Raw genomic sequence first — 10463 nt, 5'->3', positions numbered from 1 at the left:
TATGTCGCGTTGCAATTAACTTTGAATGAATGCTAATATAAAGCTAATCTAAAGCTTTTCATTGCATTCAAAAATGAGAATGAATGCTCGTTAGCACGTCCGACTCACTGTGCAGAGGTGCAGCGTTCGATTCCACGCCCTGGCCTTCCTATGGGAGCTTGCATTTTCTCCACTTGACTGCAAGGCTTTTCTCTGGGTACTCTGGTGTCGTCCCGCATTCCAAAGACGTGCACGGTTGGAAGCGTGAACGCTCTAAATCAGAGCTGTTCTTCTGGCCCGCAGGAGCCCTGCACCAACTCTTCTTCTCAGAGTATTCAGCCATAACTTTAATCCAGTTGTCTCGAACGTACTTTTAAGCTTTTTAAGCAGGACGTTAGGAGTTGACATTCCAGAGATTAAGTCAATTAAAATTGAATGTAAATATTATGTAATACAAAGGACGTATAGTTTACAGCAATTATCAAATAAAGATCACGTCACTCTTAATCAAATAAAATAAACGGTGGCAACAGTGGAAGTTAACGTAACCTTGATTTGAATAGAACGGTCCGAAAAAATATTCAGTTCATTTTTATTTAACAGAATGCACACAACTACACAACAATCGTTAATCAATGCATCAGGAATGGAATACAGTACAAATATAGTGGTTGAATTAATTGATTTGTTATGGAATATGTATGTATTATCTAATCAATCAAGGGCTCAGGAAATATGGACACATTTATCGTATTGACAGGATTGAGTTTTATGGGGTGAAAATACACGCACGCGCGCCCATACACACACACACACACACACACACGCACACACACACACACGCACACACACACACACACACACACACACATGCAGTGCGTCTGTTTGGCGTGCGCGTGCACGTCAAGGGTGGCCAGTGGACATTTCGTGTGGGAGAATACACAAGTGGTACAGGATGCAGTGAGGATACCCGGCGAGAGGGCATCTGGCTTGGCCTCAGGGGCGGGAGAACTGCCAGGAGGCAGGTGCCCTGTGATCGGCCCCCACACAAACCGATTCCATATGACGGGCGTGAGGAGAGAAAGAAAGCACAACAAATCCACCTTCTACTATACGGAGTTTCTTACTCTTCACCTATACGAACTCCCTTTTTTTTTCATGTTCGTGGCAGTCAATATGATCAAAATGATCCCATCTTATTATGCGTGGGCACCAAAAAAAAAAAAAATGCCCGAAGACAGCTGGGATAGCCTCCAGCACGCCCGCGACCCTTGTGAGGATACCGTAAGTGGTTCAGAAAATACATTTTTCATGTATGATGACATGTTTATTGTTCCAATATTAGCTATATCAGTTCCAGTGTAGGCGGCCCGGTAGTCCAGTGGTTAGCACGTGGGCTTCACAGTGCAGAGGTACCGGGTTCGATTCCAGCTCCGGCCTCCCTGTGTGGAGTTTGCATGTTCTCCCCGGGCCTGTGTGGGTTTTCTCCGGGTACTCCGGTTTCCTCCCACATTCCAAAAACATGTGTGGCAGGCTGATTGAACACTCCAAATTGTCCCTAGGTGTGAGTGTGAGTGCGAATGGTTGTTCGTTTGTGTGTGCCCTGCGGTTGGCTGGCAACCGATTCAGGGTATCCCCCGCCTACTGCCCGAAGACGGCTGGGATAGGCTCCAGCACCTCCCGCGACCCTAGTGAGGATCAAGCGGCTCGGAAAATGAATGAATGAATGAGTTCCAGTGTATAAAAATAAGTCGAAACAAATTTAAACGTATTAAAAACACACTAAGACCTATTCAAGTCAGGTGCGTGTCATGTTATGGTAACTATAACATCACAGTATTGTGGTGATGGTGGCAGGGAAGCAGTGATACACTCTGTTTCTTCAGTAAAAATTCTCGCATTTCCGCGAGCTACAAAATATCCTCCTCAAAATTAGAAAGCGTCAAATTAGGAATGTGGGATGTAGGGAATTGATCAAATCTGTATGCATAAGTTTCACGACATTTTGAATTGAACTACTGAATTAAAAATTGTTCATATATGTTCGAATTTGACTTTTGGGAAAAGTGAGTGCAATCTGAAAGAGCCTGACGCACGGTGTAGCTTTGACACGTGTTTTCCGCTGTTTTTCTCCACTTAAACGTTACGGCCCGGTTCAATAAGATTCGTTGTGACGTTTGTCAGCGTGATTCTGGCCTGTGGAAGAAAGAAAAAAACGTGGCGAGAAGCGAAGCCCCCCCCCGACACCCCCCCCCCCCTCTAAAAACTCCAGCTAATTCCACAAATATGCATGAGCATTACTTGGCGGCTGAGTGTCAGACAGAGACGTCTTCTCGATGTTCGTCATTGCACCGTTTGAGACGACGCAGCAGCATGTTGTCAGGAATAATAAATAAAGCCGCGGCCGCCGTGTGCGTACACGCTATGGAATCAATGCTGGATGGAATCGAGTCCGTCTGCTTGTGTGCACGTGTGTGCTGTACTGTTCCTTTAACAACGCAGCAGCCACTTTTCGATGTGCTTTTTGTACCCTCGGACATGGCAACGCAGCTCGTGTGTGTGCACAAACAAGAGGCCGAGTGTTCGCGCTCCCGGCCCGGCCGCCGGGTTCAGCGCCACTGCTTACAAAGCGCCAAAACCGCAGAATCTGAAAATGACACCGGGTTAAAAATGGAACATATTACTCAGCAACCCCCCCCCCCCCCCAAAAAAAAATAGAAGCCAGCCTACTATGGTCGGCGTTGTTGCAGTAACAACAACACTCAAACTGAACATGAACTTCAACTAACATTTATTGGCCACAAAATGTTTTTTTTTCCTCTCAAAGGGCCATGACAAAATGATGCAACCATTATATTTTTATCCTTTGTGTATTCTATTTTTGGAGCATCAGTGGGTTCTTTTTTTTTAATTTATTTTTTTTATGCTTCCGTAGGGTTTATTTGTTTTCAGAATTGCATGGCAGCCCGGGTGGTAAAGTTTAAACAGTCAAACGAGCTAATGTTTGCAAGATATATACTGTGTGTGTATATATATATATATCTCATCTCATCTTCCGTACCGCTTGATCCTCACTAGGGTCGCGGGGGGTGCTGGAGCCTATCCCAGCTGTCTCCGGGCAGTAGGCGGGGGGACACCCTGAATCGGTTGCCAGCCAATCGCAGGGCACACAGAAACGAACAACCATCCGCACTCACACTCACACCTAGGGACAATTTAGAGCGTCCAATCAGCCTGCCATGCATGTTTTCGGAATGTGGGAGGAAACCGGAGTACATTCCGAATAAAGAGCATTTTTCTTCTTGAGACAGGCAGAATAAAAGTGCAGTATTTGTTCTTCAATCCACATTTTGTTGACACACATCACCCGTCAGCTCATGTTGACTGTAAATGGAATGAATGCGTGGCATGGAGTGATGAGAGACGCGCCCTATCATAATGTTATTGTTTTATACAAAAAGTCACAGTCGTAGTAAAACATTGTCGACTTGTCCGCATTGACCCTCTTTCTCTCGGAAGCGGACTGGTATTGCCTATTTCCCTCTCGTGGGAAAATTCCTTTTTGGGCTTGTAATGTCCACTTATATAACCGTGTCCGTTTTTTAATATCTCGTCCATTTTTTTTTTTTACAGAAAGACGCTGCAGCCTTTTATACCCGTCAACCTGCTCTCAGTGTGCAAATACCCTCCCACGTCCTCTCTTCCTCCCCATCTGCTTGTAACGCCGAGCCTTGAATAATGACAATTCAAAACAATGGAACCACTCGACGGCGGTTTCATAAGGCTTTCAATAAAATGTTTTGCTGATATCCCCTCGTGGCGAAAAAAGAAGAAAAGAAAAACCTTGTCAGCGTGGTCACTTTGATCGGAGGATCGAATGGTGTGTACAGATTTAAAAATACGTTAACCACTTTCACATGCACACAAGATCATCACAACTGTGTACAGTCAAAGCTTTTTTCAAACGTAACCCCGTTTACGTTTTCAGCCTTATAACCTTACGTCAAAGTCACGATTTCATGTACCGTATTTTCCACACTAAAGCGCACCTTCATTGAATGGCCTATTTTCAATTTTTTTTCATACATTGGGTGCATCGCATTATAAGACGCAATCTACAATGCATCCACTAGATGGAGCTATGCTCAAGGAAACACCAAGAGAACAATCCGTGTTCAACCGCGTAACCGATCGCCTTAAGTTTGAACTCTGCGGTGTCAGCATGTCTCGAGCAAGGAGCCAATTTGGGGTCGAAATATTACCGTAATGACCATATACAAGGCGCATCGTATTTTAAGGCGTGCTGCGAGCTCTTCTAAGAGCATAAAAAGCTCCAGAAAAAAATACAAAAACAAAATAGGCTTGTGAGTTGTGTGGATGCTCACTGAGCCGAATCTCATTTGATGTCCCGCTAGTGGCCAAATAAGCGTTTTGGGATTTTGACGGTGACTTCACAGGCTTATTTTCCCCATTAATCCCCGTTTGTACGACTTTGATGGCATTCTACTTCAGAGGTCCCCCTGTACTCTGTCTTTGTTGATTTTTTTCCACTTGATTTTGATTGACTCACTTTGGCCAAGTGTTACAATTCCCCCAATACAGGAATATTCCAAATGGGTAACGCTTCAAGCTCTCTGAGCTCCTAAACGGTTATGATAGATGACGGCGTCATTAAAAGCAGTGGAGCTCATCTCTGGCCTCTACTTGATGCATTCGAGGATGTTTTGATCGTGCTCCCTAAAAGGCACACACCCGTGAAAGAAATAAACGCACGCCAACAAAAATCAATGCAGCAGCACGGATGTATTTTACTTTGCGATACTCAAGACGGTTGTTTCCAAAGTGAACTTCTAATCTGCTATGCCAGAGGAGAGGTAAAAATGGAGGAAAATATGATTCGCCGAAGGCCGCGCACATTTCACCTTAGACAACTCCTCTATTCTTCTTCGTGTACTTCGTGTAAAAAAAACAAACCACAGATGACAAACCGGCGGTATTTGCATTTAATCCTTTTCAGCAAAGCAGGCAGAAAGTGCTACAGTAAACAGATTACGGACTGAATAGCTGCGCTACGACTGGTTTGCGGTGATAACGAATACCAATAGAACACGGAGGGGAATGGAATTGATCGACTTTTTATAAAACTTGACAAACCAATGTTGCTTTCCATATCGGCGCTTCCTGAAAGAAACCCCGCGGGTGCCTCTTTACATTCCAGGCGATCTATAATGAGGTGCGGTGGGGTATCTCCCACTTATACATGATTGGAAGCAATACATCATATTAAACTGTATCTGAAAAACGCAATTTTCTCGTGGTCATGAACGATCCTGAGGACAAAATGCAGCAAAGCTTGCTCCGAGCGGCAACAAGAGGATCGTGTCATGGAAGTTCCATTGCGTAATACGGTGGAGAGATATATTTTGGGGGCAAACGAGAAGCTTGCAGGAGTAAACCTGGAGAAAATAAGACGGATGGAACCATTATTCAACGGAAATTTGAAATTTCAGGCACAGTGCATGTCAAAAAGTGGGAGACGGAACACTGGTGACATCAGCGCCTAAATGACTCCGTAAGCGAATGCGCTGCCAAGATTTATTTCCTTCAATGTTGTGTCCGGTCGGCTATTTTGAGCTGCGGGCACGTTTTAAAGCGTACAGATGAGATGTGCACTTGCGAGTGTCCCGTGCAGTTTGGTATTCATCACCGCAGCAGCCTTCGTTGGAACCTGCGGGCCTGTTTTCTCAATTTAGACTCTGACAGCAAGTCTAGTGCCCGACCAAGAGCTGCAAATGTCTCTTTGGACTCTTAGGATCACCTCCATCCGTCTTAAGCGCTCCCTGTCGACACCCACTCTCTCTTTGTGTGTGTGTCTGCATCTGTGTGTGTGTGTGTTTGTGTGGGTGTGTTACCGCAATGCAACTGTATTGGTCTCCGATGAGCAAGTTAACCCTGGGGTGCAAACGCAGGGAGTAGCAGCTGGAGATCCACTCTCCCTTGGTTCCTGTCCCAATTAATTAGCATGGACAAAGATGTCTACGTAAACACACGCGTCTGTCGACCGCACGCAAACACACACGGACGCGCACGGCGGGGGGCTGGGGGGTTTAAAGCAAAGAAGCGAGAGTTTATGGCGACTTCTGACAAAAAGCCCGGTGTTTCAAATTACAGCAGTTGTCATTTCAGGTGTTTTTCGTGTTGCTGAAAGTGAATACGTGGTGTATTACTCAAAAAGTAGTCGGACATGACTTCACCACATATTACAGTGGGACTGCATGTGGCTGTCCAAATCATTAAAAAAAAAAAAAACAGAACAACTATTTTGCGGCGCCCCGGTGGTCGACTGGTTAGCACGTTGGCCTCCTCACAGCGCAGAGGTGCAGCGTTCGATTCCGGAGTTTGCTTGTTCTCCCTTCGTGCTTGCGTGGGTTTTCTCCGGGTATTTCGGTTTCCACCCACATTCCGAAAACATGCACGGCAGGCTGACTGAACACTCCAAATTGTCCCTAGGTGTGAGTGTCGGTGCGGACGGTTATTCGTCTGTGTGTGTGCCCTGTGATTGGCTGGCAACCGGTTCAGGGTGTCCCCCCCTACTGCCCGAAAACAGCTGGGATAAGCTCCAGCATGCCCAGCGACCCGTGTGCCCTTAAAAAAAAGAGATGGGTGTTTTTTTTGTTTTGTTTTTTTACATGAACTTGGTTGTAATGATTATTTAATGATTATTTTGAAAGTAACTACGATGACGATTTATTTTCATAGTTACATTAAGCAAATACCGACAACCGTGATTAACATAAACATGACACCTGGGATTGCCACTTCATTTTTTCTTCTTTGTATTGTGGGGCAGTCTGGACGCTTCATCGGCACCACGCTGCCTCTCACAGGTCTGTCTTGGTACTTATAAGATCAGTAAGCAGGCACATGGCGGTTTTTCATCATCAACTGAGGGCTCGCTTAAGATTGAAGAATTGGTGCGTCTAACTTCATATGCGGATTGACATTTTAGCAGCACCGTGCTGCTGTGTGGGCCCGGAGTAAACGTGTTTTACTGACATGAAAGCCACAGCAGGCTCCATAATATCATGCACATGTTTAATTTTATGAATGGGTTTTATATTGAATGCAGGTGAAAACACCGCAGCGCACTTGTGCACAGTTGCCTGTCTGAAGAGGGTTAAACTCGATCCTTGTACGTGACGCCTGCCGCATCCTACTCCTGTCGCCGCAAGCTCCTCAAATCATATGACATTTTGCTGATGACTGTGTCACTCAGCAGATGGCTGACAGCTCCGTCGCGTCTGCCCACTGGTGATGTTGTTAGCGCTTTCGGAATGAAGGAAGAAGAAGAAGAAGAAGAAGAAGAAAAAAAAGCTTCATGCTCGCTTTAAATCAAAGAATGTTTCCTCAAATGGCAGCAGGCTAAAGCGAATAATACATCATGGCCTTCATGGTGATGAATTTGGCCTTGAATCACTTGAATGAGGTCTCGGATGCCTGCCAATAAAAAGAGAAGATGTATGTTTATGAAAGCCAGACAAAATGATTGAATATATTTTCGTGAAAAACAGTCAACCATTCGAGGCTATTTCAAGATCTTCCCACAGGAGGACATCCATTTCTAATCAAAGACCCTTTGCAGCTGAGGCCTCCTGCACTCACACACACACATACACGCACACACACACACACACACACACACACACACACACACACACTGCAATTATTTAGTTGTTGAGGCAGTCTGATAATGTTATATGTCTTTTTTTGAAGTGAAGCTTCAAACAGTAGATGACAGAAACACCTAACGAAGGGTTCTCCATTTTGACTCGGAGGCAAACGTCATTCTGAAATCTCCAGTGGTCGAACAACACTGAGGTCGCACAGCATTGATGCTAAGCAAAATGTTTGTGTTTGAATGCTTGTTTTATTTATAACCAACGGTTCACGTCTTTTTGCTCTCTTGTGATAAGTGGAAGCATTCATTCATTCATTCATCTTCCGTACCGCTTGATCCTCACGAGGGTGGCGGGGGGTGCTGGAGCCTATCCCAGCTGTCTCCGGGCAGTAGGCGGGGGGACACCCTGAATCGGTTGCCAGCCAATCACAGGGCACACAGAGACGAACAACCATCCACGCTCACACTCACACCTAGGAACAATTTAGAGTGTTCAATCAGCCTGTGGGAGGAAACCGGAGCACCCGGAGAAAACCCACGGAGGCCCGGGGAGAACATGCAAACTCCACACAGGGAGGCCGGAGCTGGAATCGAACCCGGCACCTCTGCACTGTGAAGCCGACGTGCTAACCACTGGACTACCGGGCCGCCCAAGTGGAAGCATGTGCAACGCAAATGTTAATTGACTATGGGTAAAATTGACGATCAAGTATGCACCCAAGAAGAAATTTCTATTCAAATTAAATTTTACTTTGCCCCTTTTAGATGCATAAAGAGGAGGAAAGGCTGATGCTGTCACGTATGCAAGGTGATGGTGGACCCCAAAGAGCAGGCAGGAGGGAGGAGCAGGTTGTACTTGATGAATTGCATTAAAACAGAAAAATAAATCCTAAACAAAGTCCCAAGAACAAAACAAATCCAAAGTAACAAACAAAACCATGGCAGAAGCTAAAACCGCAAAAGCAGAAACATGACCGTAGCCAAGAGCAAACAATGACCCGACACTGAGTGTTCGGGCGGGAGTCCTTTTATACAACTCATTATTCTATAACTACCTACAGGTGTGCAGCTGCAGGGGAGCCCTACAGTGCCACCTGTTGGTCCCAAATGGAATCATGACAGATGCAAAAAGCTTCGTATTGCAGGATGTCATTATTGTAGTCGGATGTTAATAAATACTTGCTCGCTGCCAGAATATTCACATGATTAGCCAAGAGAGAAACATTTGAGAGCTGAAGATACACCATGTAACAACTTACACCTGCATGCGTCGATCAGACCACCTGCATTAATTGGTTTGGAAATCCAAGGAAACGGCTGCTCATTTGGTTTCTCAATATTTATTTAGCAGTCTTTCTGCCCATCACGTTTGATATTCAGCACTTTGCAAATTGCACAAATAAAACTCCTAGTTATCCTGAGAGAGAAATTCCTGCCTTATCATTCATGGCAGTTAGTATTGGTATTTCCAATGACAAGCAAGCTAGCATAACATGCTACTGAATTAGTCCCCACTAAAAGACAACAATAACTTTTATAGTATGTGGTATACTAATCCGAGCATTAACATGAGTTTACCAAGAGAGACAGCCCAGGAATGAGTAATGATACAATTAACTTAGACCACATTCTTATTTTTTTCCCCCCCTAAATGTTGTCTTGTTTTCCCCACTGTTCCACTTTCCAGGTTTCACTGTAGATATAAACGGCTGAGTTTTGCCCTCATGAGTAAATGTCTGCACAAAATATGGGATTCTTCCCAAGATTCATTTTTTTCAGACTAATCTTGATGCTTACAGATAAACGATTTCCGGGCTTTAAAAATAACTCTCATGGCTTTTAGAAATTAAATTCTAATTAGAAACAGTGAGCACAGCCTCTGTCTGGTTTTAATAACAAATATACATGGGTTTTTTTCCCTCCATTTTCTTTGTCTAAATATTACATATCAACTCATATAACTGCCCAGTGAGGGTTTTGTTAATTTGAGATGGACATCGTTTGTCGTCATCACATCAAGAAGATAAGAAGAAAGAGATTTAACATTCTGATAGATCGATGGATTATATTGAAAATGGTAAAAAAGAGAGACTGATGTAAGAACGTATGTAACCGGTTTCTTTCTCTGTGGGCCTGCTTGGTGTCATATGGAGATGCACTTTGTCGCTTAATAAATGTGCGAAGACCCCCCCACCCCCCCCCCACACACACACCCACACACACACAAACACGCATCTCTATTATGCAACCATTTTAGTATTTCTACAATGAAATCACGGTAATGTGAGGGGGACAAAACAAAGAATTGGGGGTAAAGATGACGGACTTGGCAGCATGTGTGTTAGAAGCTGTCAGATATGCCTTCCAGAACCTCATTAGCATACTTCTTTCGTCTAAATATAGCCCGTCATCCCAAACTGAAGGGCAAACAAATGGATCCACGGAAACGGGCGTTGAAGTAATGTTAGCTGCTCCACTTTAAAAATATAATAATTGTGACGACGCCGGCATGTTGTAAAACGAACTTATGAATGTGACGCCGATGTGCCCGTGGTTGCGGTTTACGAGGCCATTTGGAAACGTTTACCATGCTACTTGCGACGGAGCAAACTGCAAATGACTGCAGGCTGCAGGGATGCCAGGGGATTGTGTTGAAAGGTCACAGGCAAAACAAGCTTGGCTGGAGGCAGGACATGCAGTGAAGAGGAAGCATGTGTTGAAGATGCACAAATCTGCTGGGACTTCCTCCCCAAAAAGTCGCAGAGACTCAACGGTATACTGCGGTTTGCATAAAGAGAGTACGACA

The 10463-nt window shown here is 44.7% G+C and overlaps 1 long non-coding RNA gene across 1 annotated transcript in view; it reads left to right on the top strand.

Annotated features, from left to right (window-relative positions):
• Positions 1-10463, top strand: part of LOC127609032 (uncharacterized) — a 114468-nt gene that overhangs the window by 62816 nt on the left and 41189 nt on the right. The window lies entirely within an intron of this gene.

The sequence above is a fragment of the Hippocampus zosterae genome, chromosome 10 (assembly GCF_025434085.1).
Source record: "Hippocampus zosterae strain Florida chromosome 10, ASM2543408v3, whole genome shotgun sequence".
Classification (NCBI taxonomy): Eukaryota; Metazoa; Chordata; class Actinopteri; order Syngnathiformes; family Syngnathidae; genus Hippocampus; species Hippocampus zosterae.
This window is presented reverse-complemented; position numbering and strand designations above follow the sequence as displayed.